At 37.6% G+C, this 24,524-nt stretch overlaps 1 long non-coding RNA gene across 2 annotated transcripts in view; it reads left to right on the top strand.

Moving 5' to 3' along the window:
- Nucleotides 1–1,441: 1,441 nt before the first annotated feature.
- Nucleotides 1,442–24,524, top strand: part of LOC140517634 (uncharacterized) — a 72,028-nt gene continuing 48,945 nt past the window's right edge. Inside the window, exon 1 of one of the 2 annotated variants that reach the window (XR_011971660.1) lies at nucleotides 1,442–1,742. This is a non-coding gene — a long non-coding RNA (uncharacterized lncRNA). The remainder of the gene's footprint in view (nucleotides 1,743–24,524) is intronic. The other variant, XR_011971661.1, reaches the window with a different exon arrangement.

Genomic DNA, 24,524 nt, shown 5'->3' with positions numbered 1-24,524 from the left:
TTGCATCACTGAAAAAACAAAGGCATTTTCAGAGAAAAGGCTATTTGGCAAATGAGCTTAAGGATAATTTCCCTTTCATCCATACACCTTTGTATTTAAAAAAATGATATATTGGATCCCCCCACCCTGTCTTTTTTTGTTTCTTTCTCTCTTTTCCTCTGTCTCTCCATCCCTGTCTCTGTCTCTTTTTTCGTCTGTGATTTGCTATCTCCTTGTCTCTCTTTCTCTCCCTCTTTGTCTCTCTTCCTCTGTATCTGCTTCTGTCTCTTTCTCTCCCTTTATCTCTCTCTGTATCTCTTGGCACTATCTCTGCATCTTTGTGTCTCAGTCTCTCAAACAAAGACCTCGTATGTGCCGTGTCTTAATTTCCTCTCCACTTTTCCTCCCTTTCTCCTCACTGCCACCTCCTTAGTTTCTTGCACAGTTTTAGAATAGGTAGCACTAGAATGCCATTCTCTGTGTTGGGTGCTTAGCTGAAAGCCTGCTGCCTCCTTTCTTCCTCATTTCTCACGTTAAGGTAATGTCTCTGAGTTTGCCTGGCCTCCCACTCTTCCAACCTCCAGGAAAAGAAAAATGGAGAGGACAAAAGAAAGTTTGGGAAAGAAATCAGCGTGGAGCCACTGAACACTTGCTCTTTTTCTTCAGTGGCTTCATTTGATATCTGGTAACACCAACCCTCTTACCAGTTCAGAGAGCAGGCTTGCCTTTTTCTTCTGGCTGCCCTTCACAGTGAGACCTGTAAAAGCCTGTGTTCTGGGCCCTGATCCAACTGGGCAAAGGTTTGTTTGGGAGCATCAAAGGCAGGGTCAGTGGAACCAAGCACCAGAGTAGCCAAGTCACTGATTGCCTTGACTCGGCTCAAATGAATTTCTAAGTCAACAAACTTTATGAAGAAGCCATTGAACAAGTTTATTAAATGAAATGCCAAGGCTTTTATTTGCCTTTTTATTGGATTATGAGCACAGCCCATTCCAATCATGCTGAAACATTTTATTTCCAATTTATTGTAGCAAGTTCTGAACTTGGGGGTGAACCTCAAAGAGTGGAGATGGAGGCCAGGGCTGAAGACAGAGCCAGAGGCACCCTTCCAAAGTTTATTTAAGCTATCCCAACCTCTGGGATTTGTAAAAAACCCAACTGAAAGTCCTGGAGAAGAGGCTTTCCCAAGGGTTCTGTGGCCCCCTTTGCTCCCAGTTGGATAAAAAATATCCTCAGAGTATTGTGCCTGAGCTGCCTGTCAGCACTCTGAGATCCAGATGGACTAAGGCAAGGGAAAAAAAAGGAAGAGAAAAAGAAAAGAAGAGAATTATGTAGGGCTTGGGGGCTGGGTGGGAAGGGTAGAGGAGGGGAGGAGCTGAACTTTTCATAACCTAGAAGCTCAGTTTCAGCCTGAACATGACATTCCAAGCTAGGCCTCTGGTAGAAAACAGTTGTTGCTCCCTAGGAAATCCCCCTAATGATTCCGAATCTCCTTCCCTGAGGCTTCTGTTGGAAGACATGCCCCGAGATTAGAGGTTGGCCTCTGCTCAATTTATGTGGGCAGCTAGATTTCTGGCCCCTGGTCCTCATTAAATAAATGAGGTCATCTCTGCTTCTGTTACATTCACAGGAGAACAAGCAGGCGGGGCCATCTTTCTGCCTCCCTGGTTTTATATTGGACTCACTGATGTGGACATGTGTCATTGTCAACTCTTTGACACAAGATCGAGGAGCATATCGAAGCCCTTCATGTACCAGGAAAGGTGAGAAAATAATGTGTGCCCAGGATTCAAAGGTGGGTAGATGCAGTTTGTTGGATTCTCATACAAATGTTAGGGAAGTATTTTTTAACTCAGTTGTTCAATCCCTAATATGGACAAAGGCAAAGTGGTATAATGGTTAGAGTGTTAGGTTTAAAGTTAGGGAAACCTGAATCTAATTAATCGTGTGACCCTGGCCAAGTCACTTAAACTGCTAAGGCCTAGGCTACTCCCTAGACTTACCTTTTAAGTCATTGGGATCTACAGACAGAATAGTTCTGCAATGATGGAGGGGTTTTCCTCACTAGGACTCTATGCACTTCTCAAATAAACAGTATTTTATACATTTGAATATATGGCAGTGTGGGCCACAGATAGGACTTGAACCGAAGTCTTCCTCACTTTCAGGGCAACTGTCTCTCCACAAAGTCAAGAGTCATCCTGTTCTTCAGATACCATTTCATGCCATTCTATTTCATACCCTCAGATACCTAGTGACCTAGGGACTATACTGTTCTGGGGGACCACTGTGGTACTTTGACTCGCTGCTCATATTTTTCATGTGGATGTGGAAATCAATAAGTAAGAACAGGGGTAATTGGGATTGTGCACATGAACCGTGTCATAGCCTGACACCATGCCACTCTGGTGATATACCTCCCTGGCAGCTAGATAACTCAGCGATCAGAGTGTTGGACCTGGAGTCTATCCCACTTTCTAACTGTGTGACCTTGGGCAACTCACTTAACTTCTGTCTGCCTCAGTTTCCTCAACTAAAAATGTGAATAATAGTAACAGCACCAACCTTCCAGGGCTATTGTAAGAATTAACTGAGATAATCTTTGTGAAGAGTTTAGCACAGAGCTGGCCATGGCACAGACTACATACCTCCAGTCAGTGACCAGGGCCACACTCTAAACCTTCCCATCATGGCAGAACTTGTCATGGCTTGTGCTGCATTGGTAGAGTCACTGAATCTCTACCTTGTCACGGAGAGGCACCAGAAGAAGACTCAAAGTGTTAGTGACAGACATTCCAAGGGACAGCTCTGCCCATCTGCATGATGTTAGTGATAAAGATGTTGCAATTACCCTTTTGAATGTTGTATTTGAAGACCATTTCACCATTCCTTAATTCTGTTAGAAACAATCACTACCACCATCATGAGACAGAAATGGGAATGAAAATACAAGATAAGCTTGGTGCAAGGAGAAGATTCCTGACTCAGATTTATCAAGGGCAAAGAGGGGGCGACTTGTGTGCAGCTGCAGGAATGGAGTCCAAGGGGAGCCCCTCCCACCCCATCCTCAAGATTTTTAAGGGAAGCCATGGGCATGCCAAGAACTGGGAGGAATTTCCTCCCTTGTTTGTAAAATGCCAGGGGATTTGGGAGAATTCCTGCTAAGCAACTGTTGGCTGCAGTCTGTTGGAGGCCTTATCCTCAAAGGGGATATTATTTCTCTTTTCTGATATTCCTTAAAACCAGGTCTATATTAGTTATTTTCTTAGTCAGGCCCATGGCTGCACCAGGCCAGCAAAGAGGAGGGGAAAAAGCCTCTTGTCAACATTATTCTTTTCTAAATCCATTTTCCTCTTCTTGGGAATTTCCCTAGGCTCACTTGACATTTAGGTTGGGACAAATACATGCCTTTTAGCTCCCATGTTGCTCTTATAGCATCAAGAATATGCCAATCACTCTTGAGCTTGACTTAGTAACTTTGAATGGGCAGAGTGACTCTGGAGGCTTCTTCCCCTTTACTCACAATATCTGGATGCTTCCACAAAATGCTTCCATTCTCATCCCATCACCCAGCTAGGAAACCAGGCCTTTTGTCATCTCCTCTGCTCCTGTCTCTGCTTTCTGCCTTTTGCACTGTAACAGTAAGTAATCAAGCTATCATGACCATGACTAACAAGAAGGGCATGACATCCAACAAGCTGTGTGATGAATCTGTTTGACTCCCCAGAGTTAAACTCCCTTCCCTAGACACCACTTCCCATATTTTGAGACCTTGCCCACCAGAATGGGAGTTTTTTGGGCAGCCTTCTTATGGGTCTCATCTGCATCTAACTCAGTTGTTTGAACATGGTAGGTGGCTTATAAATTATTTTTCTTGTAATTTTTTCTCCTTGACCTAGGAACTCTGCAATTTGGCTACAACATTCCGGGAAGTTATCCTTTTGGGATCTCTTTCAGAAGGTGATTGGTGGATTATTTTCATTTCTACTTCACCTTCTGGTTCTTAAATGTCAGAATAATTTTCCTTGATAATTTCTTGAAAGATGATGTCTAGCTTTTTTGATTTTTGATTATAGTTTTTAAGTAGTCCAATAATTTTTAAATTATCTCTTGTAGATTCATTTCCCATGTCAGTTGTTTTTCCAATGAGATACTTCACATTATCTTCTGCTTTTTCATTCTTTTTTTGTTTTATAATATCTCGATTTCTCATAAAGTTATTAGCTATCATTTGCTCCATTCTAATTTTTGAGGAATTATTTTCTTCAGTGAGCTTTTGGACCTCTTCTTTTTCCATTTGGCTCATTCTACTTTTTAATGCATTCTTCTCCTCATTGACTTTTTGAGCTCTTTGTTAAGTGGAGAGCTCCAGAAGCAGCCACTGCTTCCTCAGTGACAGCCTTCACCCTGGGGCTAGGAGTGGGCCAAACTCTCCTCTCAGCTAGGTGAGAGACCCTTTCCACTGTGAGTTGAGAAGTCTAGAAACCACCACATACACCAGCAATTCAGTCCCCTAAAGCCTGCTCCAGCTCCCCCACACCAGCATGGAACTGTGCTCTGCTCCCAACCCAGTGAAATAGACCCTTCCTGTCAAACTTTCAGGTTGTCTTGGGCTGGAAACTTACTTCAGTCTGCCATTTTGTGACTTCTTCTGCTCTAGAATTTGTTTAGAGCCATTTTTGCAGGTTTTTTGAGGGATATGAGGGGAGAGCTCAAGCAGGTCCCTGCTTCTGCTCCACTGTCTTGGCTCTGCCTCCTATAAGTTCTTTTTCCCTCATCCATCCATCCATCCATCCATCCATCCATCCATCCATCCATCCATTCAACAGTGTCACCATAATTATTATTTTCCTTATTGATGCTTTTTTGGCCAAAATCATTAATTTGTCATTTGAAGAAGGGTGAAGTGTTTGTTTGCGTTTTGAGGCAAAGCCAGGGCCATATTCTTTGAATCTCATTGCTGCAAGTAAAGTACCTTGGTGGCATTGAATCCAACTTGAAAGTGAACAATAATCCTCTCCCTGCTTCTAGAGCTCACCTGAAGATTTCATGTGAGGAGAGATGTCTTTCTGGGTATTTGCAGAGTTGTTTTTTTTTTAACTTCCGTGTAACACTTTCTGCTTAAATACCTTAAAGAATTTGAACTCCTAATCTGTATACCAAATCAGCGTGCCGTTTCTTTTTCATTTCTTTAGGAAGGTTTTCTTGCCAGTTTATATTTATCTAAAATCATATGATTGCGGCTTAATAAGAAGAATTTTTAAAGGACATGTGTACTTTTATTTATGCAACCCAGGAAAAAAAGGTCAAGAAGACTTTTTATTCAAGTCTCTAAAGTATTTAAATTTAAAATTAGTTTAATTCTTCAAGGAAGATTATAGAATCAGAAGGACATAGAAGGAAATAAAAAAGAAAAAAATGAGAATATCTTAATTTATATTGATTTCATTATTCTCTAGATTAAAGGCGACTCAACATAAAATGAGGGCTTGGAGTTCAAGCTTTTAAAGAATTCACATATTTACATCAATTTTTAAAAGATTTTTTATAACTAATGAACTTAGATTTCTTTTGGCATGGCATAAAATCCATTTGTACAGTTTTTAATTAAGAATGCAGCCTATGCAATTAAAATTAAGGGTAGAGACTTCATCAGATGTCCTATGAGAACCCCAGTCGAAAAAATTATGTTAATGCTGTGTGTCCTAAAAGCCTTCTCTGAGTGTTGGAAACTCTTCATGAGAAATTATTTCTGCGATCCAATAAGGATTCATTTAAAGTTGATAATTAGGAGCTTTTAATTTTGGCATGTTAAAACCATGTTGATCACTAATCTCTCTGGCATTTGCTGTGGGTTTCTGAACCACCAAAAGGATCACTGAAAATAGAATGTAAAAAAAAAAGTAAAGACTGGGTCATGCAATCTATAATGCAAACAATCCAGTATTTCCATAGACAGGGGAATTACTAATGTGAATTTTAATATTTAAAGTTGTTTGGACCATTATTGAAGATTTTAAGATATTTTAAAGCTGAACATGATTAAAATTGCATTTGAAATAATGAATGACATGCAACATACAAAATGATTCCTATTTCTATTATATATGTATGTGTGGGTCTATATAGATATGTGTGTAGGTATGCATGTATGCATATTTATGGCCAACTATAACAGAAAGGTGTCTGATCAAAGGATCGTCCTTCTAAATATCTAATATTCTCCCTCTGACAGATTTGGCCACCAGCCCACTCTTCATTCACAGTCCTTATTCTCACATGGCAGAATCCCAGGCTTGTAGCTTTACCCCAAATGAAAGTTGAAGAGATCTGAATAGTTAATCATGCAACATTTGATTCCTCTGAAATTCACTTGATTTTTGTGAGATTGGAGATGCTGGTTAAAACAGGGCCTTGATAGGTCTAGGGAATGCAAAGGTCAAATAAAAGATTTTAAAGACAGCTCATTTCTCACAAAATGCAAAGTGAAGTTTAAAGTCTTGAATTCTGGAGTAGAAGCCCAGATATTTTGTCTTTCTCTTTCACTGTCCCAGTGTCCATGTTACACCAGCAAAGTAAGAGGAGAGAAGAAAGGATGGAGCTCCTCAAAGCCACTAGGCAACCATATTTTTTTTCAGCAGCAAAGATCCTAATAGTTATATAAGTGGTACTTGTTGGAGCAGAAAGAGTCAATGGGCCCCCTCCCAAAGGACTGAGGATTATCAGAAAGGCACTTGGGCTGTAGGTATGAATGAATGAATGAATGTGTGAATAAATGAATTTGTAAGGAAAGGCTGAGGAAATCTTTAATAAACAGTCTGGGGACCCTGCACCCTGTTTAGAGAACTTGCCAATGTTGTATAGCAGTGTATGGTCTCTTAAGTAGATAAAGGATGAGCAGAAAGACTGTTGATTGCCTCAGTAGCAAGAAATATGCACATGCGAAAGGCACTATTCAGTCAGTTGTGGGGGGGTCGGGGGGCGGGGCTTTTGCCTTGAGTGATTGGTTACGTGGCTGATCTGTGAGAAAGGGGACAAGATGTTATGAGCATCCAGGTGAGGAAACCCTCTCACCCAGAGCTAACCTCCAGCCAGGATAAACCTAAGCCTCCTCTTATTTTTTTCTTCCTTGTGTCCATTTCCTTCTCTGAAATATGACCATAATGTCATAAGTAAAATTCCATCTCCCACAGAAAGCCTTTCCCAGTCCCTCTAAATTCTAGCACCTTCCCTCTTTTAATGACTTCCTAGTGCTTAAGTCAGAGGTGCTTAATAAACGTACATCAGATTGGATTTATAGTTATGCATTGTGTAGCTTTTTTTGTACATCTTTGTTTATTGTCTCCCCCATTAGATTGTGAGCTCCTTGAGGCTAGGGACTGGGTTTTACCTCTTTTTTGTAGCCCTAGTGTCTGGCACATAGTAGGTACTGAATAAATCTTTATTGACTTACTCACCCTGGCTCTGCAGAATATAAGCAAGAGAGCAAATCACGAGAAATTTCGAAAGCTGTAGTCCATGCCAAGGTTTGTCAAAAGCCACTTAAGAGAAGTGAAGCACTGAGTGGCCCACTTGACCCATCCCAGGAGCAGCTGAGGCTCTGACTTGTACAATTACTATGCTGTACTGGAAGTGAACTTGGTGTGGGATCAATGATCTGTAGAAACCACATTAAGTCTAAAACTCTATTCCCAGGAATAGGGGTGAGTGTGAGCCAAGGAATTAGGGAGAAATGTTTGTAACTCTATTCTTATATATTTTAACACTAAATATCCCTTCATAAAAGATAATTGATGTTAATTGTTTTAATGGAACTGGGACATTAGTTATTGGCAGTTAGCATTATGGGGTGAGGGCACCAGAATGGGGTCTTGAACCTATAAGATTAAAGAAGAGATACCACCACTCCTTAAGGAATTTTAGCTGGTCTTGTTCTGGTGGAGTGAATTCAAGGTCTCACTACAAATGAATGAATAAAGGAACCACTGATGACAAATCTTTTAATGGCTTGTTAAGTATAAGTTACTGAGAGAAGTGGAGATGGCCCTTGCTTTCAGGAAGTTCTCATTCTATTGGAAAGAGATTACACATAAAAGAATCATCTGCAAGGAGGATGGTAGAGTTCCATATTCCTCAGGGTGCAGCCACAAAGGACATGGGGATATATCTTCTTTTAGATTTCCACTAATAAAGCCATCTCCATCTCTGACACTTAACTAGACAACAGTGCCAAAGTCTTTGCTGTCAGGAGCACCTTCCTCCCCCCGATATTTGTTAGTTGTGTTTCCTCAGGAGGCGAAGATGTCATACCTACAGACAGTTGCCAGGTGCCATACTCACAAAGGTTGCCACCCTCAATGATGACTGCAAGAGATGGGCTAGAAGCTGGGCTAGCAGGGCGGAGGACACTTCTCTCCCCAAAGTTTTTGGGCTCAGCATCACAAGCTAGCTCCATTCAGGTCCGAGGGGAAGAAGTACCAGAGCACTGTGGTGGAGGTGGTGGATCTGCATAGAGCATGATACTTCCTGTCTCTCAGGGGGGAATATGCCAGACAGCATGAGAGATTCTTTATTTTAAAGAAGTTATTTAGTTTAATTGATATTTTAGAAAGGAGAATAGTGAAACTCAAACAAACAAAATACCTTGCGCATGGTCACATAGTTCAATGGCAGTCAGAAATTGAACCCAGATGCTTTGACTCTAAATCCTTTGCCCCTTACTTGATGCTATCATCTCCCCTCCCCTTTTGTTCTCATCATTGTTTCTTTGCATACAAATTTGTTGAAAGATCCAATAAAGTGATTTAAAAGAAATATCATATTGATAATTTAAAAATAAATCAGAAAAGCTTATTAAATTGTTTGAATGATGTATATTTTTTGAACAAGAAAGTTTGCACTTATTCAAAACAGTTTCTGTTGACCACACATTTTGGTTTCAAATATTATTAGAAAATATCTTTTGTGGTATCTGCATGTAAATATACACACATACACACATATATGTGTATGTATGTATACATATATATACATATAAATATATGCATATATATATATATAGTTTATAGCTTTTGAGTTTTAAATTTATGCTCCCCTCCCCCAAAATGGCATACAATTGGATATAGGCTCTACATACATATTCATATTAGACATTTTCATATTAGTTATGTTGTAAAGAAGAATTATAATCATGGAATGAACCATGAGAAAGAAGAAACAAAACAAAACAAAAAAAGGAGAGAGCAAATAGTATGGTTCAATCTGCAGTCAGACTCCATAGTTCTTTCTCTGGATGTGGATAGCATTTTCCATCATAAGGCTTCTGAAGTTGTCTTAGAACTTTGCATTGCTGAGAAGAGCCAAGTCCCTCAGTTAGTCATCATAGAATGTGTGACTGTAGCTGTGCACAATGTTCTCCTGGTTCTGCTCACCAAAATGATAGATTCTAAGGAACTATCTCCACTCTGCCTTACAAACACTTCCATCTTTCACTCTTTCCTAATTCTTCTCTCCACCATTTCCAGCCACTGTTATATAAGTGCTTAAATTTGGTTGTTCAGTTTGTTCCTGATTATTTATTCCTTGAAACAAGAAAATCCTGTGGCAAAGGAATCAGATATTTCCCTCCCCAGTGCTTAGCATGGTACCTCACACCCAATTGATATGGATGTATGTATGTATGTATATATTAATGCTTGCTGTTCTGAATCCATAGCACTCAGAAGGAGCCTGATATAGAATATGGTAATACTTTAATGGATCCATTATCTGACCTAGTTAAAGTAACATGCTCTGGAATGTTTAAAATACTAAGAACTCTCAGGTCTGTTAGGATTCCTGCTGATGTTGCTCTTTCATTAATATAAGTTTCCTGTATATAGCTCATTTGTAACTATTTCTTTTTTTCCAATTTATCTATTTTTAGTTTTCAACATTCACCTTCATAAGTTTTAAATTTTCTCCCCTTCCTTCCCCGCCCCCTCATCAAGATGGCATGCAATCTGATATGGGTTCTACAAATGCATTCCTATGAAATACAATTTGACATTAATCATATTGCATAGAAGAATTATAACGAATGGGAGAAACCATGAGAAAGAAAAAAAAAGCAAAACAAAAAAGAAAATAGTCTGCTTTTCTCTGCAATCAAACTCCATAGTTTTTTGTTTTGGATGTGGGTAGTATTTTCCATCATAAATCCTTTGGAATTGTTTCAGTCTTTGCATTGCTGACGGGTTAATCTATCAAAATCAGTACTCAAATACTGTTGCTATTACTGTATATAATGTTCTCCTGACTCTGCTCATTTCACTCAGCATCAGTTTATGTAAATCTTTCCAGGATTTTCTGAAGTCCTCCTGTTCATCATTTCTTATAGCACTGTAGTGCTTCATTACATTCATATACCACAACTTGTTCAGCCATTCCTCACTTGATGGGCATCTCCTCAATTTCCAGTTCTAGGTTACAACAAAAAGAGCTGCTGTAAATATTTTTGTACATGTGGGTCCTTTTACCATTTTTATGATCTCTTTGGGATACAGCCCTAGAAATGATTTTGCTGGGTCAAAGAGTATGCATATATTTATAGCCCTTTGGGCATAGTTCCAAATTGCTTTCCAGAAAAGTTGAATCAGCTCACATCTCCACAACAGTGAATTAGTGTTCCAACTTTCCCACTTCTTATCCAACATATTGTCATGTTTTGTCATGTTAGCCAATCTGATTAGTGTGGTGTGGTACCGCAGAGTTGTTTTGATTTGAATCTCTCTAATAAATAGTGATTTAGAGCATTTTTTATATGACTATAAAGAGCTTTAATTTCTTCCTCTGAAAACTGTCTTCTCATATTCTTTGAATATTTATCTACTGGGGAATGACTTATATTTTTGTTGACTCCATTCAATATATATTTTAGAAATGAAGCCTTTATCAGAGACACGAATCATAAAAATTCTTTCCTAGTTTTCTGCTTCCCTCCTAATCTTGGTTGCATTGTTTTTGTCTGTGCAAAAAAGTTTTCAATTAAATGTAATAAAAATTATCTACTTTGCATTTCATAATGTTTTCTATCTTTTGTTTAGTCATAAATTCCTCCATTCTCCATGAATCTGACAGACAAACTATTCCTTGCTCCCCTAACTTGTTTATACTATCACCTTTTATACCTAAATCATGTACCCATTTGGTGACTTTATTTTGGTATACTGTGTCAGACATTGGTCTATGCCCAGTTTCTGACATACTATTTTCAAATTTTCCCAGAAGTTTTTGTCAAATATTGAGTCCTTATCCCAGAAGCTGGGGTCTTTGGGTTTATCAAAAGTAGATTGATTACTGTGTTTTATGTACCTAACCTATTCCACTGATCTTCCCCTCGGTTTCTTAGTCAGTACCAAGGGGCTTTGATGGTTGCTACTTTATAATATAATGTAAGATCTGATTGGGCTAGGCACCTTCTCTAGAATTTCTTTTCATTAATCCCTTGATATTCTGGACCTTTTGTTCTTCCAGATGAATTCTGCTATTTTTTTCTAGCTCTATAAAATAAATTTTTAGTAGTTTGATTGGTATGATACTGAATAAGTAAATTAATTTAGGTAGAATTGTCATTTGTATTATATTAGCTTGCCCTATCCTTGAGCAACTGATGTTTTTCCAGTTATTTAGATCTGACTTTATTTGTGTGAAAAGTGCTTTGTAATTGTGTTCATATAGGTCCTGGGTTTCTTTTGACAAGTAGACTCCCAAATATTTTATAATGTCTACAGCAACTTTAAGTGGAATTTCTCTTTCTATATCTTGCTGTTGGGCTTTGTTAGTAACATAGAAATTCTGATGGTACATGCGGGTTTATTTTATATCCTGCAAATTTGCTAAAGTTGCTTATTATTTTAAATAGTTGTTACTTGATTCTCTAGTATTCTCTAAGTATATCATTATAGTATTTTCAAAGAGTGAAAATTTAGTTTGTTCTTTGCCTATTTCTATTCCTTCAATTTCTTTTTCTTCTCTTATTGCTAAATCCAACATTTCTAGTACCATATTGAATAACAGTGGTGATGATGGACATCCTTGTTTCACCCCCAATCTTATTGGACATTTTTCAAGCTTATCCCCATTACATATAATGCTTGCTGAAGGTTTTAGGTAGATGCTGCTTATCATTTTAAGGAAGGCTCCATTTATTCCTATTCTTTCTAGTGTTTTTTAATAGGAATGGGTATTATATTTTGTCAAAAGCTTTTTCCACATCTGTTGAGATAATCATAAGGTTTCTGTTAGTTATTTTGTTGTTGATATGATCAATTATGTTGATATGATCAACTATATTGAACCAACCCTGCATCCTTGGTACAAATTCCTAAGCGCTGGTCTGAGAGTCAGAGGACTTGGGTTGTGTCTTATGAGGCACTCTCCTCCCTTACTTAGGAGGTTCCCTTAGCAGAGTCACAACATATTTCTGAGTCCTTTCTTGATCTGTAAAAGAGTGTTAATATTTGTTAGGCTGACAACCTCAACCTGGGTACCTGGAGCTTGGTGCAGAGTTGATTTTGTAGAGAAATGAGTCCTAGATGAAGGTGGCTGAGCTCTTATTCCATATCCTCCCTTTCATCTCTTTTGTGCTGGAATTCACATCAAAATGCCTCTGGGAGAGATTTCTCTGATACTCTTAATTGTATATATTTACTATTCTATGGACTATTGCATAATAGATAAGACAATAGGGATGATATATGCCTGATCCTATTTGAATGTGATTTGGATCTTTCTGGCCAGATCTTTTATTTTATTTTTTTCCAAAATTTATTAATTCGTTTTTCAATTTTCAACACTTCTGTAAGTTCCAAATTTTCTCCCTCTTCTTCCCCAAGACAGCATGCAAACTTATATGATTTCCACACTTGCATTCCTATTAAACACATTTTCACATTATTCATGTTTTATAGAAGAATTAACACAAAAGGGAGAAAGCATGAGATAAACAAAAGAAAACATAAGAAAAGAGAAAAATAGTCTGCTTCATTCTGTGTTCTGACTCCTTAGTTGTTTCTCTGGATATGGACGACATTTTGCATCATGAGTCCTTTGGAAATGTTTTAGCTCCTTGCATTGCTATGAAGGTCTATCAAAAACAGTCCTCATACACTGTGGTTGTTGTGGTGTATAAAGCTCTCCTGGTTCTGCTCACTTTACTGAGCTTCAGTTCATACAAGTCTTTCCAAGTTTTTATAAAGTTCTCCTGTTCATTATTTCCTATAATACAATAGTATCCCCTTACATTCATATACCACAACTTCTTCAGCCATTCTCCAATTGATGGACATCCCCTCAATTTCCAGTTCTTGGCCATCACGAAAAGAGCTGCTATAAATATTTTTGTATATGTGGTTCCTTTTACAATGTTTATGATCTCTTTGGGATAGAATGGCATTGCTGGGTCAAAGGGTATGCATATTTTTTACAGCCATTTGGGCACAGTTCCAGAATGCTTTCTAGAAAGGTTGAATCAGGCCAAAGTTCCACCAACAATAAATTAGCGCACCAGCTCTCTCACATTTATCTTCTTCAAGATTTATCATTTTCCTGTTTTGTCATGTTAACCAATCTGCTGGGTATGATGTGTCCCTCAGAGTTGTTTTCATTTACATCTCTCTAATCAAAAGTGATTTAGATAATTTTTTTTCATCTGACTATAGATAGCTTTACTGGCCAGATCTTAATTATGTGAAAGCTTCTCATTTCACACAATTTGGAAGCCTTTGCATATTTGACATATTAACACTGTTTGAAGACATTAGTAATTATTAATTAGTGGATAGCCAAGCCACACTCATCTGAGCTCTCCAAAATTCCCCTATAAACAACCTTAACATATCAAAACGAATCTGGAGTGGCAGAACCAACAAAGGGACAGAATGAAACAATTTTCTAGTTCAAGACAACTTGGAAGTTTGGTAAAAAAGGTGTGTCTCTCTGTGATTAGAGTGGAGTACAGACAGTGCCTGGGAGAGCAGGCTGCAGGTGCAGTGACTTTTGGACAGGACAGTAAGCGGACTTGACAACTAGTCAAAAGGACATTAGCCCTGATTAGTGTCAGAAGGACACTTTGCTATAGCTAGATGCAGCACGCTGTCTCATTGTCCATAAGGGCATCTAGGTCACAGGCCCAGGTTGCAGTCTCAGGCATAAGGGAAGCACCAGCACACTAGAATGTGTAGTCCCAGAGGAACAGGGACCCTGGCACATTTGCAATGTGAAAAAGAGTGTCTTTAGTTGCTCACAGACCAGAGCACAGTTTAAGGAGAGCACTGACCATGCTTCTCCTTACATTGCACCACCTTAGAAAAACTGAAAATTTACAAGTTCCCAGAATTAGGTCTTGAAAAACATAGCATGAAAAACCCGAGTGTTGGAACAATATCTCCAGCACCTCAGGAACAAAATCCACTTTTAACATAAAGTTTAAAGTGAGAAATAGTCTGGGAAAATAAGCAAATGACAAACACAAAAAACCAAAACCAAAACCAAAAAAGAACTCCACCATTAAAAAAAAAGTCTAAGGTTAGAGGGAAGATAAGATTTAAAAAAAAACTAGGACAACAGTGTCAAAATGGCTGCATTTAAAACCTCAAAGAAAAGTGTGAATCGGTGGCAGATGAAAAGAAATTCCTAGAGGAAATACTAGAAATAGATTTTAAAAATCAAATGAGAGAGGTAGAAGAAAAACTGGGCAAAAGAAATGAGAGTTTCACAAGAGAATTATAAAACAAACAAACGATTAACATCTTGGCAAAGGAAACACAAAATGGGGAAAAATGTAAAAAAACCACTGAAAAAAATAATTCTTTAAAAAGTAGAATTGGTGAAATGGAAAAGGTAGTACAAAAGCTCACTGAATGAAATAGTTCCTTAAAAATTAGAATTGAACTAATGGAAGTTAATGAATTTGTGAGACATTAAGAAACACTAGAACAAAAGAAAAAGAAAGAAAAAAATAGAAGAAAATGTGAACTATCTTACTGAGAAAATAACTCACCTGAAAGCTTGGCTCAAGTTGAAATAATTTAAGGATTATTCAACTTCCAGAAAGGCATGATAAAAAAGAGCCTAGACATGCATGATATTTCAAGAAATCACTATGGAAAACTCCTCGTATCCTAGAACTAGAATGTAAAATAGAAATTGAAATAATTCACCTATCACCTCTTGAAAGAGATCCAAAAATGAAAACTCCAAGGAATATTGTAGCCAAATTTCAGAGGTCCCCAGTACAGGGGAGAATATTGCAAGCAGCCAGCAAGAAACAATTTAAATATAATTTAGCTTCCCTCAGGATTACACATGATTTACCAGCTTCTACAAAAAGGTATCAAAAGTTTTGGAAATTGATTTTCCATCAAAGGAGCTGGAATTACAACCAAAAATCACCTACCCAGCTAAACTGAGTAAAATCCTTCAGAGGGAAAAAATGGATATTTAATGAAATAGAGGACTTACAAGCATTTCTGATGAAAAGTCCTGTGGTGAACAGAAATTTGATTTTCAAATACAAAACTCAAGACAATCATTGAAAGGTAAACAACAAAGAGGATGCATAAGGGATTCAATAAGGTTAAACTGTTTACATTCCTACATGGGAAGATGATACTTGTAACTCCTAAGACATTTATCATTATTAGGGCAATTAGAAGGAGTATACATAAATAAAGAGCATGGGTATGAGTTAACTGTGATGATGATGATGATGATGATACATGCGAAAAATATATTGTGAGAAAGATAGATGCATTGGGAGGAGGAGGAATGGGGAGATAAAATTGGGTAAATTATCTCACATGAAATATGTGTAAAAAAGCTTTTGCAGTGGAGAAGAAGATGGGGAGGGATGGTGGACATCACTTGAACTTTACTCTCATTGCAATTGACTGAAAGAGAGAATACCACACAGTGAATTGGGTAGAGATATTTATTTCATTCTATAGGGAAGTAAGAAAGAAAGGGATATGGGGAAGGGTGATAGAAGAAAGGTGAATTGGAAGAGGTCGTGGTCATAAGCAAAACAGAACAGAGAGGGGAGAGGTAGTGAAGGCAAGAGGGAGATGGAGGGAGAGGAGAGGAGAGGAGAGAGAGAGGGAAGACAAGAGAGAGAAAGGAAGAGAGAGGGAAAGAGAGAGGGAGGGAGGGAAAGAAGAAGGGAGGGAGAGAGAGAGAGATAGAGAGAGAGAGAGAAGGTCAAATGGGGAAATAGAATGTGAAAATAATTTGGAGAAATTCGTGTACGAAATGGAAGCAGGTAGTTGAGTGGATTAAAACCCAGAACCCTGAAATATATTGTTTATAGAAAACACACTTTAAGCAGAGAGGGAAATAGAGTAAAGGTAAGGGGCTGGAGAAGAATCTATTATGTTTCAGCTGAAGTAAAAAAAAAATACAGGGGTAGCTATCATGATCTTAGACAAAGTAAAAGAAAAAATAGATCTAATAAAAAAAAGATAAGCAGGGAAACTATCTTTTGCTGCAAAGGGTCCATAGACAATGGAGTAATGTCATTGCTAAATATATATGCACCAAATAACATACCTCTCAAATTTTTAAAGGAAAAGTGAAATGAGTTACATGAGTAGGTAGTAAATCTATAGTAATGGGAAACCTCAACTTTCCCCTTTTAGAACTGGATAAATCTAACTAGAAAATAAACAAAAGGAAAGTTAAGCAGATACAAAGTTTGATACAACAAGCAAATTCATGGAGTATAGAATAGTTTGCATGTTGAATCTATGGATAAGGGAAGAATTTATGAATAAATAAGAGACAAAGAACACTATATGAGGTAAAATTGATAATTTTGATTACATTATATTAAAACATTCTTGCAAAAGCAAATCAATTCAGTAAAGATTAAAAACAAAGAATAAAATAGGGGGAAATTTTTAGAACAAGTTTCTCTGATAGAGGACTCATTTCTCAAATGTATAAAAAAGTGAAATTTGTAAGAATATGGGTCATTTTTAATACAATTTATTTATTTTCAGTTTTCAGCATTGACTTCCACAAGATTTTGAATTCCAAGTTTTGTCTCCATCTCTTCCCATTCACCACGCCAGGACAGCATGCACTCCATTCACCCCTTCCCCCAATCTACCCTTCCTTCTATCAACCCCCTCTTCTCCCATCCCTCTCCCCTCTATTTTCCTGTAGGGTAAGATAGATTTCTATACCCCAATGGAATGTGTATTATTTTACCAGTTACATGCAAAAATAATTTTAGCATTCACTTTTAAAGTTTGAGTTCCACATTCTCACCCTTCGTCCCTTCCCACCCATCCTCATTGAGAAAGCAGGTAATTTGATATAGGTTATAAATGTGTAGTCATGCAAAACACTTCCATAACAGTCATTCTGTAAAAGAGTAGCCACATTTCCCTTATCCAGTCCTGTCCTACATTTATTTCATTCTTTTTCTTGACCTGTCCCTCCACAATAGTGTTTGCTTCTTATTACCTCTCCCCCCAATCTCCCATCCCTTCTATTATCCTCCCTCTCCTATCCTCTTCTCCCCTACCTTCCCACAGGGTAAAATAGATTTCCATACCCAATTGAATGTGTATTATTCCCTCCTTAAGTCAAATTCAATGAGAGTAAGGCTTACTTATTCCCTTTCACCTCTCTCTTCTTCCCTTCCATTGTAAAAGCTCTTTCTTGCCCCTTTTATGTGGGATGTTTTACTGCATTGTACCTCTCCCTTTCTCTTTCTCCCAGTGCATTCCTCTCAACACTTAATTTTAATTTTAGGTATCCTCCCCTCATATTAAGTTCACTCTGTCCCCTCTGTCTATACATGTGTGTATATATATATATATATATATATATATATATACATACATACATATACACACATATATGCACATACATAAGCATATACATGCACATATATGCATACACATATACTATACATACACACATGTGTAGATGTGTGTATACAAACACATACAGACATACATATACATATATAAACACATACACGCATACATATCTACACACACATGCACACATATATGTATATAGTTGTATATATACCATACATATACACACATATGCATATACATGTACATACATATACATACATGCATGGATATATGTATGCACACATACACACACATATGTATATATGTATATATGTGTGGGGGGTGTGGGGGGTGTACGTGCATTTCCTCCAACTACCTTAATACTGAGAAAGGTCTCGTGAGTTACAAATATCATCTTTCCATGTAGGAACGAAAATGGTTCAACTTTAGTGAGTCTCTTATGACTTTACTTTCTTTTTTACCTTTTCATATTTCTCTTGGTTCTTATATTTGAAAGTCAAATTTTCTACTCAGCTCTGATCTTTTGAACAAGAATGCTTGGAAGTCCTCTATTTCTTTGAAATTCCAATTTTTTCATGATGTATCATACTCAGTTTTCTGAGTAGGTGATTCTTGGTTTTAATCCTACCTCCTTTAATCTCTGGAATATCATATTTCAAGCACTCTGATCCCTTATGTTGTTGTTGCTGTAGAAGCTGCTAAATCCTATGTTATCCTGATTGTACTTTCACAGTAATTGAATTATTTCTTTCTGGATGCTTGTAATATTTTCTTCTTGACCTGGGAACTCTGGAATTTGGCTACAATATTCCTAGGAGTTTTCCTTTGTCTTTTTTAGGAGGTGATAGGTGGCTTCTTTCCATTTCTATTTTACCTTCTAGGTCTAGAATATTAGGACAGTTTTCCTTGATAATTTCTTGAAAGATGAGGTCTACACAGTTTTTTTTGATCATGGTTTTCAGGTAAACAATAATTTTTTAATTATCTCTCCTGGATTTATTTTCCAGGCCAGTTGTTTTCCCAGTGAGATATTCCACATTGTGTTCTATTTTTTTTCTATTTGTTATGGTTTTGTCTTATGATTTCTTGATTTTTCATAAAGTCATTAGCTTCCATTTGTTCCATTCTAATTTTTAAGTAATCATTTTCTTCAGTGAGCTTTTGGACTTCCTTTTCCATTTGATAAATTCTAGCTTTTTAAGAACTTCTTCTTCTTATGGACTTTTGGGAACTCTTTTGCCATTTTAGTTAGTCTATTTTTAAACATGTTATTTTCTTCAGCATTTGGGGGAAGGGGCTTCTTTTAGCAAGCTGGTGACTCATTTTTCATGATTTTTTTGTATCATTCTCACTTCTCTTCCTTTTTTTTTTCTTTACTTCTCTTACTTGATTTTGAAAATCTTTTTTTAGTTCTTCTATGGCCTGTGACCATTTCATATTTTCTGTTGGAGGCATTGAAATCTTCAGCTTGTTGTCTTCTGCCAGTTGTATGCTTTGAACTTCCTCTGCTTGTATGATTAGCTCTTCCTCAACTGAAAGGATGGACGAAAATAACTTTTCACCAAGAAAGTAACATTTTACAGTTCTATTTTTCCCCTCTTTGTACATTTCCCCACACAATTACCTGGCTTTTGAGAGTTTGTTAGGTGGAGGGTATACTAACTAAGTTTCAGGTGTTTTCTGCAGCTCTTTTTAATTTTTTTTAATTTTAATTTTTTAATTTATTTTAAATTTTCAACATTCATTTCCACAAAATTTTGAGTTCCAAATTTTCTCCCCATCTCTCCCCTCCCCCCATCCCAAAACATCTTGCATTCTGATTGTCCCTTTCACCAGTGTGCCCTCCCTTCCCTTATCCCCATCTTCTCTCTTATCCTGTAGGGCAAGATAAATTTCTATACCCCATGTCCTGTATTTCTTATTTCCCAGTTGCATACAAAAACAATTTTCAACATTTGTTCCTAAAACTTTGAGTTTCTCCCTCTCTCCCCACCCATCCCCACTGAGAAGGCAAGCAATTCAATATAGGCTATATACGTGTAGTTTTGCAAATGACTTACATAATAGTCGTGTTGTGTAAGACTAACTATATTTCCCTCCATTCTATCCTGCCCCCCATTTCTTCTATTCTCTCTTTTGACCTTGTCTCTCCCCAAGAGTGTTTACTTCTAATTGCTTCCACCTCCTATTTGCCCTCCCTTCCATCATCACCCTCACCCTGCTTATCCCCTTTTCCTTACTTTCCTGTAGTGTAAGATAGATTTTCATACCAAATTGAGTGTGCATGTTATTTCTTCCTTGAGCCAAATGTGATGAGAGTAAACTTCACTTCTTTCCTCTCACCTCCGCCCTTTTTGCCTCTATTAGAAAAGCTTTCTCTTGCCTCTTCTATGAGAAATAATTTGCCCCATTCCATTTCTACCCTTTTCCTCCCAATATATTCCTCTCTCACACCTTAATTTTATTCTTTTTAGATATGATTCCTTCCTATTCAGTTCACCCTGTGCTCTCTGTCTCTCTGTCCCTCTGTCTCTCTGTGTATACACACACACACACACACACACACACACACACACATATATGTCTGTGTGTGTGTGTGTGTGTGTATGTAATCCATCCAAGTACCCAGATACTGAGAAAAGTTTCAAGAGTTACAAATATTATCTTTCCATGTAGGAATGTAAATAGTTCAACTATAGTAAGTCCCTTGTGATTTCTCTTTCCTGTTTACCTCTTCATGATACTCTTGATTCCAGTGTTTGAAAGTCAAATTTTCTTTTCAGCCCTGGTCTTTTCACCAAGAATGTTTGAAAGTCCTCTATTTCATGGAATGACCATTTTTCCTCTGAAGAATTATGCTCAGTTTTTCTGGGTAGGTGATTCTTGGTTTTAATCCTAGTTCCTTTGACTTCTGGAATATCATATTACAAGCCCTTCAATCCCTGAATGTAGAAGCTGTTAGATCTTAATTGTACTTCCAAAATATTCGAATTGTTTCTTTCTAGCTGCTTGCAATATTTTCTTCTTGACGAGGGAACTCTGAAATTTGGCTATAATATTCCTAGGAGTTTCTCTTTTTGTATCTCTTTCAGGAAGTGATTGGTGGATTAATTTAATATTTATTTTGTCCCCTGGTTCTAGAATATCAGAGCAGTTGACCTTAATAATTTCATGAAAGATGATGTCTAGGCTCTTTTTGATCATGGCTTTCAGGTAGTCTCATAATTTTCAAATTGTCTCTCCTGGATCTATTTTCCAGGTCAGTTGTTTTTTCAATGAGATATTTCTCATTATCTTCCATTTTTTTTTCATTCTTTTTCTTTTGTTTTGTAATTCCTTGGTTTTTCATAAAGTTATTAGCTTCCATCTGTTCCATTCTAATTTTCAAAGAGCTATTTTCTTCAATGAGCTTTTGAAAATCCTTTTACATTTGGGTAATTCTGCTTTTGAAAGCATTTTTCTCCTCATTGGCATTTTGGACCTCTTTTGACAATTGAGTGAGCCTATTTTTAAAGGTGTTATTTTCTTCAGCATTTTTTGGGGTCTCCTTTAGCAAGCTGTTGTCTCACTTTTCATGATTTTCTTGCATCTCTCTCATTTCTCTTCCCAATTTTTCTTCCACCTCTCTTACTTGATTTTCAAAATCCTTTTTTGAGCTCTTCTATGGCTTGGGACCATTGCATATTTATTTTGGTGGTTTTGTATGCAGCAACCTTTACTTTCATGTCTTCTCCTGATGGTAAACATTGTTCTTCTTCATCTGAAAAAATGGGAGAGAATATCTGTTCACCAAGAAAGTAACCTTCTGTAGTCTTATTTTTTCCCTTCTTTTTTTTGGCGTTTTCCTAACCAGTTACTTGACTTCTGGATCTTTTGTCAAGTGTAGGGTATACTCAGGGGACCTGTAAGTTCTCAGTTCCTCCAAGGTGGCACAATCAAGGGAGAGTATTTTACTCCTCAGGGGCCTCCAGCTCCACCAAACCCCACGACCATGTTCAGGGCTGAGTTTCAGATCAGCTGCTCAATTCCCCCAGGGCCTTTTAGCTGAGCCACTGCAACAATGGACCCTGGCTGCTTCCATGGCCATTGCATGCACCTGCCACCCACTGCTGCTGCTGCCACTACCATTTGGGGCCAGGGCTAGGGGAGGACCCTGTTCCCTTCTCACTCTGATTGAAAAAGACTTCTCATTGACCTTTGGCACCTGTGGGTTAAGCATTCTGTGAACCAATGCTGCAGTTGGTGATTCTGTCCTGGAAGTCTACTCTGGTCCTGTACCTCCCAGTGCCACACAGGCAACACTGGACTGGGCTCCTCTCTGCATCTGGTTGTGACAGACGTTTCCTGTTGGCCTTCCAGGTCACCCTGGGTTGGAAATCTCCTCCACTCCATTGTTCTGAGGCTTCTACTGCTCTAGAATTTGTTGAGAGTCTTTCTTTAGAGGTATTTTTTGGGCTGTGGGGGGAAGAGTTAGATTATGTGCATCTTTCTACTCCACCATCTTGGCTCCACCTCCCCCCCTCATAGTTGTTTTTAATAGATATCTCTAGGGACCTTTAAGTTCTCAGTTCCTCAAAAGTGGTATAATAAAAGGAGAGGTGTTTACTCCTCTCCTGGCCTGTGCTCTGGTCTTTGATCAACCACAGGCCCTCTTTTCTGCCATGGAATTGTGAGTAGGATTCCATTTCCACAACCACCATCAGTTCTGCCACACCAGCGCTCCTCCTCACCCAAGGAATACCACCCAGGACTGGAGCCCAGATCAAGCACTTGACTCCCCCATCATCTATAGACTGAGAACTCCAGAAGTAGCCACTGCCATCATCCTGGGGCTGCAGCTGGGGTTGGGGCCAGATCATGCTCTCCTTTCACTCAGGTAATAGAGGTTTCTCACTGACCTTTGAAGCTGTCTTTGGTTTTTATGAGTTGAGAAGTCTGGAGACCACAGCAGCCACCAATGATTCCATGCCCTGAGGCCTGCTTTAGTTCCATCTATGCTGGAGCTCCCCTGCTAACCTGGGCTTTGGTTTCAGTCCAGTGCAGTAGATCCTTCCTGTTGGCCTTCCAGATTGTCTTGGGCTGAAAATTTGTTTCACTCTGTCACTTTTTAGCTTCTACTGCTTTATAATTTGTTTAGAGTCATTTTTACAGGTATTTTGAGGGGTTTGATGGAGAACTCAAGTAGGTCCCTGCTTCTACTCTACCATCTTGGCTCCTTCCCAATTAATTTCTTAATTGACAAATTGTCAAAGGATATGAACAGGTAGTTTTCAGAAGAAGAAATCAAAGTTATCAATAGTCACATAAAATGCTCTGAATCACTATTGATTAGAGAAATATGAATTAAAATAACTCTAAGGTACCACTTCACACTTATAAGATTGGCTAATTGGCTAAAAAAATTACAACTGTTGGATGAATGTGGAAAAATTTTGACACTACTTCACTATTGGTTAAGTTCTAAACTGATTCAACCATTCTGGAAAGCAATTTGGAAATATGCCCCAAGGGCTATAAAATTGTGCATACTTTTTGATCCAGCAATACTATGACTAGGTCTGTATCCCACAGTGATTAAAGAAAAAGAAAAGGGACCTAGATATACAAATTATATTTATAGTAGATATTTTTTATATTTACAAAGAATTGGAAATTGAGGGGATGCCCCTCAATTGGGAAATGACTGAACAACTTGAGGTATAAGAATGTAATGGCGTGCTGTTGTGCTATAAGAAATGAAGAGCATATGTATTTGAGAAAAAGACCTGGAAAGATTTAAATGAACTGATGCAAAGTGAAGTGAGCATAATCAAGAGAACACTGTAGATAGCAAGATGATCAACTGTGAATGACTTGGCCATTTTCAGCAATATAAAGATCCAAGGGAGTTGTAAGGGTATTATGATGAAAAAATACTATCCAATTCCAAAGAAAGAACTTAATGGAGTCTGAACATAGATCAAAACATACTACTTTTACTTTTTTTCTGTATGTTTTTCTTTTTCCTTTTGGTCTGTTTCTTCTTTTATAACATGCTTAATATGGAAATATTTCTACATGATAGCATGTATATATATATACAATACATACATACATATATATATATATATATATATATATATATATATATGTATATATAACCTATATCATTTTTATTATTTTAAGGAGGGGCATGGGAGAGAGAAAGTTTGGAACTCAACAATTATTTTTAAAATCAATGTAAAAATTAGTGTATAATTTGAAAAAAATATAAACAAGAAATGATGAGTGGTATGGTTTCAAGGGGAAAAAAAAGAATAACCTTGAAAAGACTTACATGAATAACTGCAAAATGAAGTGAGCAGAACCAAGAGCACAAAAAAAAATATTTTTTGGTGAAACAAAATGCAGTCTACTTAATAGATGTACAGTTGTCCCTTGACTTTCTCACGATTTGGAAGCACAGGATCCCGATAAATGCAAAAAACCCCAAATAACTCTGGGCCCAATCCCAAAGTTTTATTTTTTAATAATAACAATCTTTAGTAATGATTCTGATGATATTCATTTAACAAAAAAAACCCAAGTAAAAAAACACACTACACCCATAAAAAATGGTGCAAGAGAGAGAAATAAATATCTTGCACACTATGCGGAGTCTTACAAAATCTTCATAGTGCAAGTGTAGCTGTGGCA

The sequence above is a fragment of the Notamacropus eugenii genome, chromosome 1 (genome assembly GCF_028372415.1).
Source record: "Notamacropus eugenii isolate mMacEug1 chromosome 1, mMacEug1.pri_v2, whole genome shotgun sequence".
NCBI lineage: Eukaryota > Metazoa > Chordata > Mammalia > Diprotodontia > Macropodidae > Notamacropus > Notamacropus eugenii.
The sequence above is the reverse complement of the archived record's forward strand: the minus strand, read 5'-3'. Positions and strand labels throughout refer to the sequence as shown.